The following is a 13,791-nucleotide window of genomic DNA, read 5'->3' as shown; positions in this document are numbered from 1 at the left end:
ATGACTCACTCAGAGTCCTAAGCAAAAACAATGGAGTAACCTCATCATTAAATGTATTTCCCTACGAAGTCAAGTTCTTAAGAATTGCATGGAACTGGCTCAAATGAGCAGACATTGTCATATTCTCCTTCATATGCGCAAGTCCATAAGTTGCTTCAGCCAATATATCTGACTTGCTGGACTTTTCTTATCATAGAGGTTCTTAATCTTATCCCAAAGCTACCAAGCACTATATCATAGAGGTTCTTAATCTTATGTGGTTGAGGTGCATTACAATGTGCTTCCTCAACCACATTGTAATGCACCTGTTCAGTGAGAGACAAGATGAGAGTGGACTTGCAGAACTCATCAAGCTCATCCCATTTGTCATCAGTCATACTTTCAGGCTGCTCGCCATGCATCCTTAGTGGCTTTATTTGCGATTTTTGCACCAATACCTGCCAAACTTGGCTGTTCCAATGATGAGGATGATATGATGGCTGAGGATGATGAGGCTAGAATTATAACTACTATACTTGTCCATGATTGTCATGTTTCTTCAGTGGAAACTTTTTCCAAAGGAGCTATATGATGGATAGTGGCTATAGACTGGACAATATTTGAGTATCTTTACTAGGAGAGATGGAGAGACCAATGATGAGTTCAGGAGAATCAGAAGAAAAGCATTTGGCTACTTTTTGAAAAGCAACTTTGCTTATGGGTTGGGCAAAGGGGATTATGGGCTAGCTTTGAGAAGACCAAAGAGAGATAATGGTGGAAAGCCATCCTTTAGAGTAGAATATTGAGACTTGGGTATTTTCGAGAGAACTAACTCTTCCTCTTGGAACTCATCCTTTATGTTGTGTGCTCTCAAGCTTCTTCTTCTCCAAGCTCTGTGTGTGTGTGTGTGTGTGTGTGTGTGTGTGTGTGTGTGTGGCACTCATGTCAACTTTGTCCTCTAACAAATAAGCATCTCCTTAATTGTGCATAAGACACGTTTGTATCTTGTGACTTTTAAATGTAATTATCTTTATAAAGTTAGTAACTAAAGCATAAGTATTGTAATATAAAAAATGGGAGCATCTTGATACGCTTGATAGACATTGAGCAAGCACAGTTTATGATACTTGAGCATTCGAATACTTGAGACTGGGATCTTCACTTGGATGTTGCATGGTTGATATGCCGTGGTCCTCACAAATGTACTTGGGCTGATTTGGGCTTTGCACTCCCTGAGCATACACCTCTTTGTGTTAGGTCTTGCCAGTGTTGTGTACACTTTGCTCCATTACACAGGGGATGTATCGGCTTACTAGCAGATTCTTTTGACGTGCTTGGGTGTTTGCTTGATGTCCATATGACTGTCACTTGCTAAAATATGCCCACTTGATGTTGGTTATGTTTTGACAGCCAATGGTTGACTTGGTGCGTTCATTTTGCCAACAATTTACTCTCATTGTACATGGCTATACTTTATTACAACAAGCAGTTATGCATAGACTGACACGAAATTTTCATGCTAAATTATCCTATTTTTGTGTTATTTTGATGGTACTTGGTGGACAGCATCATTAGCTATCAGTTCGTGGTCATTTTTCCTTGGTTTTGGTGGTATTTTGGCTATTTATACAAAAGAAAACAGCAATCAATTTTGAATTGTCTGCACCACTTTGGACTATAGTATGGCATCTTCTTCCACTGACAATGCTATCTTCAACGTCATTAAGCTTGATGGCACAAAGGCCGTAAATATCAAGCAAAGAAGCTTAACAATGGCATATGATAGCTTCAATGCCAGAAGATCCAAGATCAAGCATCAATAAGATCTCATGAGTATATAGGCCGTGTAGCATCCAAATCATAGCCTGAATCCAATAGGCATATCCAAATAAGCAAATAAGCTTCAGCCCTGAATATTCCAATAATAAATAAATATCCAAAATTGAGCAAATAGTGGTTCAATCCAAGCTCAAAATAGGCATACTTTCCCATATGTATAGGCACCAACTGGGCATAATTTGGCAAGCATCAAATGACTATGTAGCATGAGCATAAAGTGTAATGACAGGGGGCTACCCTATTTTGGGATGCCTGTGGAATGTGTAAAATAGTCAATGACTGAGCAAATTCAGCCCCAAAAGCATCTCATATCATAGGCATACATTCCTCTAGCATTCAGGACCAACAGAGCAACCAATGTCAATGCCAACCAAGCATAAACATAAAGTGCTGATGTAACACTATTTGTGGCTACATGTGGACTGTGGAAAACAATCCTGGACCAAGGTAAATCAGTCCACAAATCAATGCCAATGATAACCACCAATGTTGAGCATCAAGGGGGTGTTCCCAAGTGCCAAATGAAGTGTTTTCAAGCTGCCAATGAGTGCAAAGGGAGGGCTGAAGTAAAAAATGAATTTTTTTGCAGGTCTTCAAGTTGGCCCAAACTAAATTGGGACCTGTGGAAGGGCTAGGAAAGGTCAAGGCAAGGTTGGGGGAGTAGTCAAGGATCCCCAGGAGCTCCCTCTTGAAGGGCAAAGTCACTGGTAGAGAGTAGGCATCATAAGAAGCAAGAGGACATGACTGCCCTACTTCACAAAACTTGTGGACTGAACTAAAATAACAAAAGAGAGCTCCAATACCTCTTAAGGAATTCCTTAAGGATGCCCAAATGGGCCGGGTAGGTGCTCGGGAAGCCAAGGAGTGATCGGAGCTCGAAGGAGTTGGATATGGTCGCCAAGAGTGAGAACCAATGGTGTAGGGATTCAAATGAATGTTGAAGGATTCATGGACCAAGCTCGAATGCTCAAGCAACCATACTCTGATACCAATTGAAAGGTGAGAAGGATTGAAGCTTGCTTGAAAGAGCTATAGCAGGAGAGCAAGAGCAAGAAGAGAAAGAGAGCAAATGGGAACTCCAACAGTCACAATGTGTGACCGGGCCCTCCTTTATTCAAACTGTCACTAAAAGAATAAAGAATAAAGTGATGGTGATGGGCGCCCACCACTTGTAGTGTGCAGTGGTGGGTATTGTTAGTGTAGTAATACATGGACAGTTAGGCGGAGGTGCCTTTACCCCCGATACTTTGCCTACATAGTAGCAAGCTGCAACTTCTTTATTAATGTCTATCAAGTGACTAAGAGCGATTTGTCCTTCCCCTCTTAGGTCAACTAGCTTTTGCTGCATATCTTCATTCTATAGGTTTTGGATCCTGGCTTAGTTTCATCTCTCATATTGGCATCTCAATGAGACCTGAGCATTTCTAGTTTGCAATTATTTGGATCCAATGTTGCAACTAGTTTAACACCGAATCCACAAAATTGTATCCAAGACTAATATGGGTTAAGATTAACACTAGTCTAACTTTCACAAAATATAGTTTATTCCATGAAATTTGACATTTGTGTAGGTGAGGATATAAGTTTGCAAGTTTTACAGCAATGCAACCACATTGTTACTTCACCACTAATGTCACTATTACTAAATAATATCAAATCTAGTTTTTTTTTTTTGGTTCAAGAAGTTGATTTTGCTTGTATTAAGCTATTACTTAGGGCACCTCGCATTGGGTACCATGCAAGAAACACAATGCAACAAGTCATAATAGAAAACACAATTTTAAAAAAAGCGAATAAAAATTTCAATTAGTTTAATAAATTAATATATCCAATGATTGAAAGCTCTACCCATTTATACACTCTTATAAAGCTTCAATAATGATTGAAATTGATGCTAGATGGAGAATGATTTAGAAGGTATTAATGCTCAATACTTACATTGTGCAAGATATTAATAGCATTATTTATGTACAAATAATGTTGGAGATAAACTAGTCCTAAACATTTACAAATTGAGTAAAAACAACCACTCAATCCAACCGACCATCACCCACATATAAAACATATAGTACTATCGAAAACATTCCAAGAAATAGTCACTACACAATAATATTAGAGGACAACTAGGATCCCCCTACCAAGGCCAGCCCCCAAACCCCATGTGAACAAGGTCGATCAATGCACAAAATACATTGCTTAAGACCAATAGGTCACAGAAAAGATGTGCGATTTTATTTCTCAGCTGAATATACAAAGCTACAATGTCACGATCATTGATTTCACATGCACAATTCTGCATTTTTTCAATATACTATCACCTAATCCAAAACAACCAACACTATGATACAACATAATAAGGAACACTATTTCCACAATTTAACATGTTTATCATGGCCTGCAAAAGCAACCATGACAATGACTAGTGATTGCACCAGTGCAGCTACAAGACCATCATGAGCAGTCACTGTCATGCTCTTTTTCTCTTGCATATGCCATAACTCTAGTGACTATTATAATAGAAGCAACAAAAATATAAGCCAGCCACATACTAACACTACATGCTCAAAACCATGACCATCATAACACTTGGTCAGTACCTAATAACAACCAATAACAAAAAGATGTGGGTAAGTTGGATGGAAGACACATGAGTGGAATTTATTGTCATTGTAGCTCAATTCGTGCACACATGCACCGTCACCCCTAGATCCAACTTACAGAAGCAACTAGGTCTCTAGTAGCATCCCAACATACAGAATGTACAGGCTTTGTGTGTCTCTATATCATGAAAGACATAGGCATTGATGAGATTGTAACCAAAACTTTGAATAGGACATGTAAAGCCTATACTATTAGTAATTCATTCTAACATGTTCAAACCAAGCTCCACAAGCTTAACGAATGCAAGCCCTAATAATAGGCTACTTTACTAAATTATTTAGTATTACAAACACCAAAATCATGCAAACATTCAAGATAAGCATGGATTGCTCATCAAAAGTACTTATACCTTCATACTTCTTTATAAAGAACATGTGTGTGAGAGGTAGCATTCAACTAGGGTAACAACATAGCAATTTAGATTGCCTAAAACTTGTTGAAGGCCTGTAATTCCACAGAAGTATCTAAAAATGATTGCATCTGCTCATGTTTAGACTGCAGTCTTGTGTAGTGTAGACAAGTCTCAATCTAGATACTTTACCACACAATGCCATGTCACCCTGCAAGTCATCACAATGAAGGCCCCAAGTCAAAGATGCTCATGTTGGGACTATAAGGTCAATGAAGTTTCAATCGGAGTAAGAAACAATGATACACGATCCAACAATTTTAGAAGTTGATGTTCAATATACAAAGGGGCTGAACACTATAAGATCATAAAGACTCATTAAAAAGATCTGAGGTCAATCCAATCCTTTAGTAGCAAGAATATCAGAGAGATTGGTGCAAAGATCTCTAAAGTAAGGGTAGCCATCCACGATTACATGCTCAAATGTTGCCAAGTTGTGGAGTTTTGAAAAGTCCATAAATCCCAAATGCAAATCCCAAAAGAAAAGGATAGCATTAGACTTGGATGCACCAAAAAGCCAAAAAGCCCACCAAATCTGAAATGTGAGATGTGAAGCCTAAGAGAAATGAACACTCCTCAAAAGAGGTCCTAAGAACAAGAAAAAGTCCAAAAAAAGTGGGGAAAGGTCTCTTGTGAAGCTCCACATCTATGACAAGTGGCTAGAGCGATCTTATACGTTAGAAGCAATTAGTGCCAAAGGCAAAAGTTGTAAGAAGTTATGCCTGATAGGTACTATGTGGTACTCGGTGTTAGCTTTTGGCCTAACTAGTCATTAATTAATTAATTAATGCCTCCCTAAGGATCAATAAGTACTCAAGGATATTTGGGAAACCAATTGGCCTAACCAATTTAATTATTGATTGGAGGAATTATTTTTTGGGCACTAGTTTAATTATTAAATTAATTTTCAAAATCAATATTCTGAAAATTAATTCAATAAGCTAGATAATGTTGGAAAATGGGATTAGAATGTTGCTATTTGGCAAAACTTGCCCATGCAAGTTGGGAGAAGGCTATTAAAGGGAGGAGATGTGTCTAAGGTGAATTACAACCACCACAGACGTGATCTAGAACAAGTGACACCAATTGGATATCTCTAAGACCAAGTGACAGTAGCCCAAGGCTTCCCACATACAAGTGACTGCATAGAAGAGGGGGTAGCAGAAGTTTGGAGGGTCTTAAGCAACATGCGACATAACCCTAACTCAAGATATTGCATACTTGGCTCTCTTGAACAGAGAAATTCTATTTGTACATAATCCTAACTCGAGACATTGCTACATTGAACACCTCAAGGAGTTGTAGCTTGCCCTTGACACCTTAAAAGGTTAGACATTCAACCTGATGACTTATGTGGACACTCCAAAGCATCAATGCCATTACATTGTAGATTGTTTTTAGTTATGATTGAAAGAAAACCTATAGAGTGCAAAGTGCTAGTGATACTTCAAGTCTATAGAATTGGATCCTTTTAAACACATGGCTTTCATTCTCTTGAGCCGAAAAGGCATTGGAAGTAGCCAAGTCAACCACAACCACAAGAAACCTTCACTAGTAATCTTTGGAGAGCCCAAACCCCTCTCTTAAGATGCACTTGAATCTTGTCAGCATTTGACATTACTATAGCTCTATATATTAATGTAGTCCTCAATTGTAAGTGCCTAACTCCTTGCAATTCAAGAGCAATTCTTCCAGGGACTAATTGCTTGCTGTAAATTGTATTCGAATAGTGAGAAATCAGAGTCAAACTGAGCAAAAACCAACCTCAAATGAGCTCAAACAAGTTCTAGTGTAGTGCCAAAACATTCCAACATCAAACTATGTTCATATAGGCCTCATTAAATGCATGGAATTGATGCTGACATACATTGAACTTTCCCATAGTTTATGATAGGTAGGTAGCATATTATGACTAGCAGTGAAACACTTTGTAGTAGGTGGAGTATTCTCAACTCAACAACACCTTAATGCATCTTAGATAGTTGCCACATCATATGGGAGTTGATACATGTTGCTACGAACACCATATATTGCATACATATCCAAGAAGCATGAAGAGAAATATCTGTCTAGATAATAACTAGGCAATGCCTTACTTCAACTAGCAATAACTCCACTCTAACTCTTGAACAGAAAATATTAAAACAATTCACAAGGCTGTCCACAATTCCTAATCAGCATGGTGGCCTCACTAGACGTCTATATAAACTCCAATGAGTGCTATGCAATGTAATACATGTTGTCCATGTTTACTTACAACACAATGTATATTGTGTTCTACGTATAACTGAGGCAAGGAAACTTCTCAAGAAGCCCATCCAATAAAGCATGATACCCAGATCACTACTTGTTCAACGTTCACCATTCACTAATCAAATAGAAACTTGCCTAGTATGTCAAGGCATTGTTTGCAACAATAGACTAACATAATCTTGCCTGTCACACTATCCCTAGAATAGATGGAATGCTAGTTCCTTTGGTTGATAGCATTGATCCTTCATTAGTGCTAGATAAGCACCACTAAATAGGCATGATGCTCATTGTTTGTTCAAGATAAAGTATAGCTATTCTTGTGGACTATGATGCTCCCAATCATCTAGTGAATACATATGTAGTTTTAGGTAGATCACACTGAATGTAGCTAGATAGTAAGCTGCACCTCCACAATGTCTAGCATCACTCCAACTACAATAGCCACACTTCAAGCTTTATCAGCATGATAACACTTGTGTTGTCCATGAAATTAATCAACATGCGCGATTCTATAGTAGTCACACTGAATGCATGCTCATCATGCTGGCCAGTAAGGCATGCTTCCAAGGTTTAGTACATGTCATTGATCCTTCCTATTAGGCCTCAATATGCTCAAGAAAATACGGACTTCTTAGAGATTGATACATACCTTCAAATATTTGGTCATAGCTGCCAATATCTTCATGCAAGGATTCATACTCTAGCTCTTGCAATCTAGGCTCGCAAGCATTCAAGATTTCATGGCTCTGATACCATGCTCAATATTTAGAAAAAAGGGGGGGGGAGAGAGAGAGAGATAGACATGTGAGGAGCACAAAGAGCATAGTACTCTCTTCAGTCTTCTTCATTTTCATTATTCTCTTCCTATGAACTTATACACTCAATATCCAATAAGACCTAAGTCTATTTAACATTGTGTAAAGGGACTTAGTCAATTGACTAGTACGATTAGTTCTAACTGACATTATTATGACATGCTTGTCATCAAGATAAGCTATAGGTGTAGAGAGTTAGTACATCCGCAAAGCTTGATCCTTCACAGCAGTAAGTAGGTCCCTTAGAGAAATTATGCATAATCCACATACCAAGTATCTGAGGGTATACCCTATATCCCTAATCTCAAAGCTCTTATTGAGTTGAGCCCTTAGAATGTTGCATATAGATATGCTCATGTAGGTCCCCATCTAAGAAATCCATCTTAACATCAATCTGGTACAAGTCCTGGTCCATTTGTGCAAATAAAGCCAATATTGAGGAAAGCCTTGTCATCTTGGCCATTGGCCACTCTCCAAGATGTGATTAATGTCATCCATCCAATGGGTGTGAGGTTTGTGTTAAAGACTTGGGCTTCCTATTGTGGTGAATATACTATTTAGCGGGGGTGAAAGCAATCTTATGCTAATCATCAAGGTCAACTAGCACCTAATTATAGCACAAAAAACCATCCAAGAATTTGTAAGCTTCTTACTTCAATAATATGATTTGTGTATAAGGATAATGGTGTTATTTGGTCATAGCATTTCTTATAGTTAATACATACTCTAATCTTTTGTTGTTTTCTTGAGTACCATGATGATGGGTAATACCCAGTCTGTATACTCAATCTCATAAATGAATCTTTCATTTTATCATTTTTTTCAGCTCTTCTTAAATGTGATGTGAGGATTTGTAGAAATTACACAGCATAGTGGACAAAATTTGAGCAAGGAGTAGAGAACACACAATAAATATGAGAAGAACAGAGATTGCTTTCATTTCAAATGAACTAATATAAAGATGGCTCTTTCCACCTGTGCACTTTCACTACGATGCTTAGATAGTGATCTAGACAGATGATAGGTAAAGAGCTTAAGGGTTGTTGGAAGAACTTTGATGGGGTGAAAACTAGATTGCAGACGGATTTAGAGGGGTCTTCTTTTTATAGCACGGGAAGGTCGTATGGCCAGCATTTCCAACCATATAATGAACCTTCCCTAGTTGGCCAAGGAATATTTCAGAGAATATTCCCTTTACCATTGGGATGGGGTTGCTGTGCTCGACAAACCCATGTCAAGGGTGCCACTGGTCCCTTTGAGACCCCCAACCATAGGGGCCACTTTTGCAATCCTCAAACCCGAAAATAGGGGCACCAAATAACTCCCACACTCTGCAACTCGATGCATTGTGCCTCGAGTTACTACAAGCATAACTACTCTATCTAACCCAAATGCTAGATCTACAAAGGTCACCTTTTTGACATTTGATCACATACACCTGTAAAGGGAGCTCACACTCAACTGCCAAGATCCATGGACCTCTTATTGTTTCAAGTTCTTCAAGCGAGCTCTAATGGCTCTCTCTCACCTAGCCGAGGTGCTATCGATCTTATGAGTGTAGTGAGCTTACCTTGACGTTGATATGAGTTGCCTCTTCTCTCGCACATATCGGTAGCTCCACGATCCTAGATGCTAGCTCAAGCATCCTCAAGCCTCCTCCACTTCCAAGCTCCATCCACCATAGCCGCGCGCACGAGAAAAGAGAAGAGAAGAGAAGAGAAGAAGAGAAGAGGAGATGGTGAAGAGCTTCACCCTCTTGATCCCTCACTCTCACACACTCACTCTCTCACACTCTCACACTCCCTCTCTCAAGAGCACACACAAGCAAGGAGAAGAGAAGAAGAGAAGAAGAGAAGAAGAGAAGAAGAAGAGAACTCTTGTTAGCCACACACCAAAGAATAAGCTTCCATTCACTTTTTGAACTTTATATACAAGCCCTAAAATCCCATGGGCACCCATCCCTTTTTTACATGACCGGTCATTATGTGAGGTCCTTTCTCTATTTCCTCTTCTAGCCTTATGCCTCTAGTATCTCTCACCTAGCCGACGCGTTGTCGATCCTATGAGTGTAGTGAGCTTACCTTGATACCGATATGAGTTGCCTCCTCTCTCGCACACACCGGTAGCTCCACGATCCTAGATGCTAGCTCAAGCATCCTCAAGCCTTCTCCACCTCCAAGCTCCATCCACCATAGCCGCGTGCATGAGAAAAGAGAAGAGAAGAGAAGAGAAGAAGAGAAGAGGAGATAGTGAAGAGCTTCACCCTCTTGATTCCTCACTCCCACACACTCACTCTCTCACACTCTCACACTCCCTCTCTCAAGAGCACACTCAAGCAAGGAGAAGAGAAGAAGAGAAGAAGAAGAGAACTCTTGTTAGCCACACACCAAAGAATGAGCTTCCATTCACTTTTTGAACTTTATATACAAGCCCTAAAATCCCATGGGCACCTATCCCTTTTTTACAAGACTGGCTGTTGTGGCAAGGTCCTTTCTCTATTTCCTCCTCTAGCCTTATGCCTCTAGTCTACACCCATCTAATATTTTACAATTGGCACAAGAGGGAGCCTGGCGCTCTTTTACACGAGTTTTTGGAGTTTTTTGAGGCGCCTTTCATTTAAAATTACGCTTTTGGCCCCAGCTTAGCTTTAAAGGCCACCTGCGTGTCTTTGCTCTTTTTCCCTCCTTTTTTCACTTTTTCATTCAATTTTTCACCTTTTTGACTTGGGGTTAACATTACCCCCGATGGGTGCTAGTCCCATGGCACTTTTGGCTGCTGATGGGATTTAATAGACAGTTGGCAAAGTAGTCGTGTGAGGATGGGGCTACATGTAAACTTGGGTGCTTGTGAAAGCTTTGTAATGATGTTTGTTGGAGAAGCCAAATGGATAGCAAGTGGATGATGGAGGTCTCCGAAGTTGGTGAGTTGTCACCTTTGTGATGCCTGAAAGAAAAAGGTACGGTGCTCTACCTAAGGGGGGTGTCTACCTTATTGTGTAGTGCATTGTGCTCTTGCTGGTGGAATGGGGAGTTGGATCTAACCACAAGCTAGCCTGGGTGATGTCCCACACTTGAGGACCCCATTTGTGCAAAGGGAGGTGCAGTGCAAGTAGCTTAGGGTGACAGGTCTAACCATACGCGAGTGTTACCTCCCTAGGTATGTCCTGCCCTTGATGGACCCTAAGCATGAATTGGGGGAGCAAAAAGGGCTAGGGGATTAGGAGCGAAGCCAGCCGACCGAAGCCACCGGGCACACCTAACTTGAGGACCCCTAGGTGTAGTGATCGTGCTTTATGTGGTGCTAAGTGCTTCTGCAAGTGAGTTGTTTTGTCCATTCCGTGTGTAATGTTCTTCTTGCTTTTCCTTTCATGCTTTTCTTTTTCTTTCTTTCTTCTTTTTTGCCAAAACTTAGCTTCTTCATTTTCCCAAAGAGTGGGGGTCTTGTCCCTTTCCTCTAGCCACTTCTGTCCTAGTCGGCTACCAATCGCAATCACCTCCTCCATCACCTTGAGCGGTAAGATCCTCTGCAGGCTGTTGGGCATGAGGAAGCTGAAGGTGAATGGGTCTTTTTCTCTTTCCTGCCGCTCCCAAACTACAGCTCTGCATGGAATCCAGTGGGAATGTCATCAGGGCACGGTGGGAGGGGAGCGAACGGCTGCACGACTGGCTTGGCCCTTGGTTGCTTCTTGGTTTCTTTGACTAACTTTTTCCGTCTTTCCCTGGCTGCGACTTGTCTCTCCACAGATGGATCAACCTGTTGTTGCTCTTGGGAATGCGGCGAGGGGGGTTGTGGGATCACCTCTTCTCTGAATCTCCCCATATCGAATTCAAGCTCAGCCTTCTCCCCTTGCCAGTATCCTTGTTGTGCTCTTTCTTTAAAGTCCATTGCATCAATTTCCTAGGGGGTTAGGCGGGCCAGTAGCAAGCACTTTTATTGCTCTTCTAGGCTCAGCCTAACATCCGCAGGTTGGGGTGGCATCTGCAGCCCTACATGCAGAGCTCTACGTGCGATACTGAGTTTTTTCTGTACCACCTCCAATGACTCTCCTTCTTCTGGGCAGGTGGTGTCCATTAGTGTGTTAATGAAGGCCTTTTGCTAGGCACTGAAGGCTGCCTGGGCGGCTTCTGCTTTGCTCTCTGCAAGGATCTTTTCTTTCTCTACCAGAGCGAGGCGACGTGCTAGTTTCTTCACCCTTTTTTCGTTCTGCACTGCCCATTCCTCTGCTCTCTTGTTCATCTCTTCCATGCTCTCTCCTTGCTTCTGTACCAGGGTTATGAGCTTCTGCTCTTGGTCTTTTAGTTCCCTGCTCATGTTCTCTTGCTCTTTCTTTCCCAAGTGTAGCTGATCGGTCATAGACTCGATCTCCTTTTGTTGCTGCTCCATCTCCTACTTTCTCTCTTCTTCTTTGGCATTCAATTCCTCCATCATTTGCTCAATATTGACAATTTTTGCCTCCAATTCCCCATGTTGCATCAGGAGGAGCTTATATTCTCTCTGCATCTACACCAATTCCTGATTTTCATCCTCTAGCTGCTTATAGCTCTCCTCCATGTCCTCCTTGGCCTTCAATTCCCATTTGAGATCAGAGATCTCTCTTTGCTGCATGGCTATTATGCGGGTCTTTTCAAGCTGGAATGCAGCTACCGACTCCTTTTCTACTGCCAACTCAACCACAGCTATCTTTTTTTCCTCCTTAGCCTTCTCCAATTGGGAAAGCAACTCAACAATGTACTCGTCGTAATTGGCTGGTGGCGTCACTGTTATGTGGATTGGAGTGGTCGAGGCCTCCACTTTCTGACGTTTTTGGTCATGTCTCGACTCGGCATCTGTGGCTGGTCTCTTTTGCCCCGTGGCCATGGTCTCCGTGCTCTTTCCCTGGGCCATTTCTTTATTAATAAAATACTGCATCCATGCCACAAAGTTGGAGACATCTGTGCTGGTGGGGATGCTAGGGGTGAGGGTAGTTGGTTCGATGGGAGGCACCATGAGGGTAGGGATGGGGTGGATAAGGGCCTTGCCTTTGCCTTCAAGGACAGCGGGCGGTGTGATTTCTGGTACCTGTGTGCTGGAACCAGGCCCTTCTTCCCTCAGGGGGCTCAAGGCTCCCAGATCATCGGCCCTACTTTGCTGCTTGATTGACCGGTGTGTAGCTTCGGCCAAGTCCTCCTCCTCCTTCCTTCTCAGTTCCTCTTCTTTCTCAGTGGCTCTTCTTTGCCTTCCTTCTTCAGTTTTCCTGCACTCTTCCTCCAATTTCCCTTTTTCTTCCTTTTCTTTCCTTTTTCTCTCCTCGGCCTCCTGTTTCAACACATTTTTAGCCTTGTTGACTTCTTCCTTTGCCTTTTCTTCTTCCTATTTCTTCTTCTTCCTCCTCTCCTCGGCCTCCTTGAGGGATTCTCTTTTTACCATCTCCAAATCCTCTTTCTCCTTCTTGCGGCCTTCATCCTGCTTCTTTTTCTTTTGTGCCATCTTCTTCTTGGGTTTCTTGGCCTGTTTTTTGCCCGATTGTTCTTCTTGTTCCTGCCCTTCCTCATCATTCTCGGTCCTGTCACTAGACCTCTCTTGGTCGTGGTGAGGGGGTGACCTATCAGGCATTTCTCATTCTCCTTCTTCTGCACCTTGTGTCTCCTTCACTGCCTCCTGGATGAGCACAGTCAAAATGCTTCCATAGCCAATGAATGAGGCATTCTTTCTTTCTGTGGCCTTGGAAGCTAGGACTCCCCACCTGTTGGTGTACTTCCTAAAGCTAGTGCTTTACCCGCCTGGTCAATGGTTTTGCGTACATATTCGTTCTAGTGGACTTCATCCAAGGTGTGAGCTGCCACATTCTCCAGCACA

Source organism: Lygodium microphyllum, chromosome 2 (genome assembly GCF_053477565.2).
Source record: "Lygodium microphyllum isolate KBCC chromosome 2, Lygodium_microphyllum_v1.1.10, whole genome shotgun sequence".
Classification (NCBI taxonomy): domain Eukaryota; kingdom Viridiplantae; phylum Streptophyta; class Polypodiopsida; order Schizaeales; family Lygodiaceae; genus Lygodium; species Lygodium microphyllum.
This window is presented reverse-complemented; position numbering follows the sequence as displayed.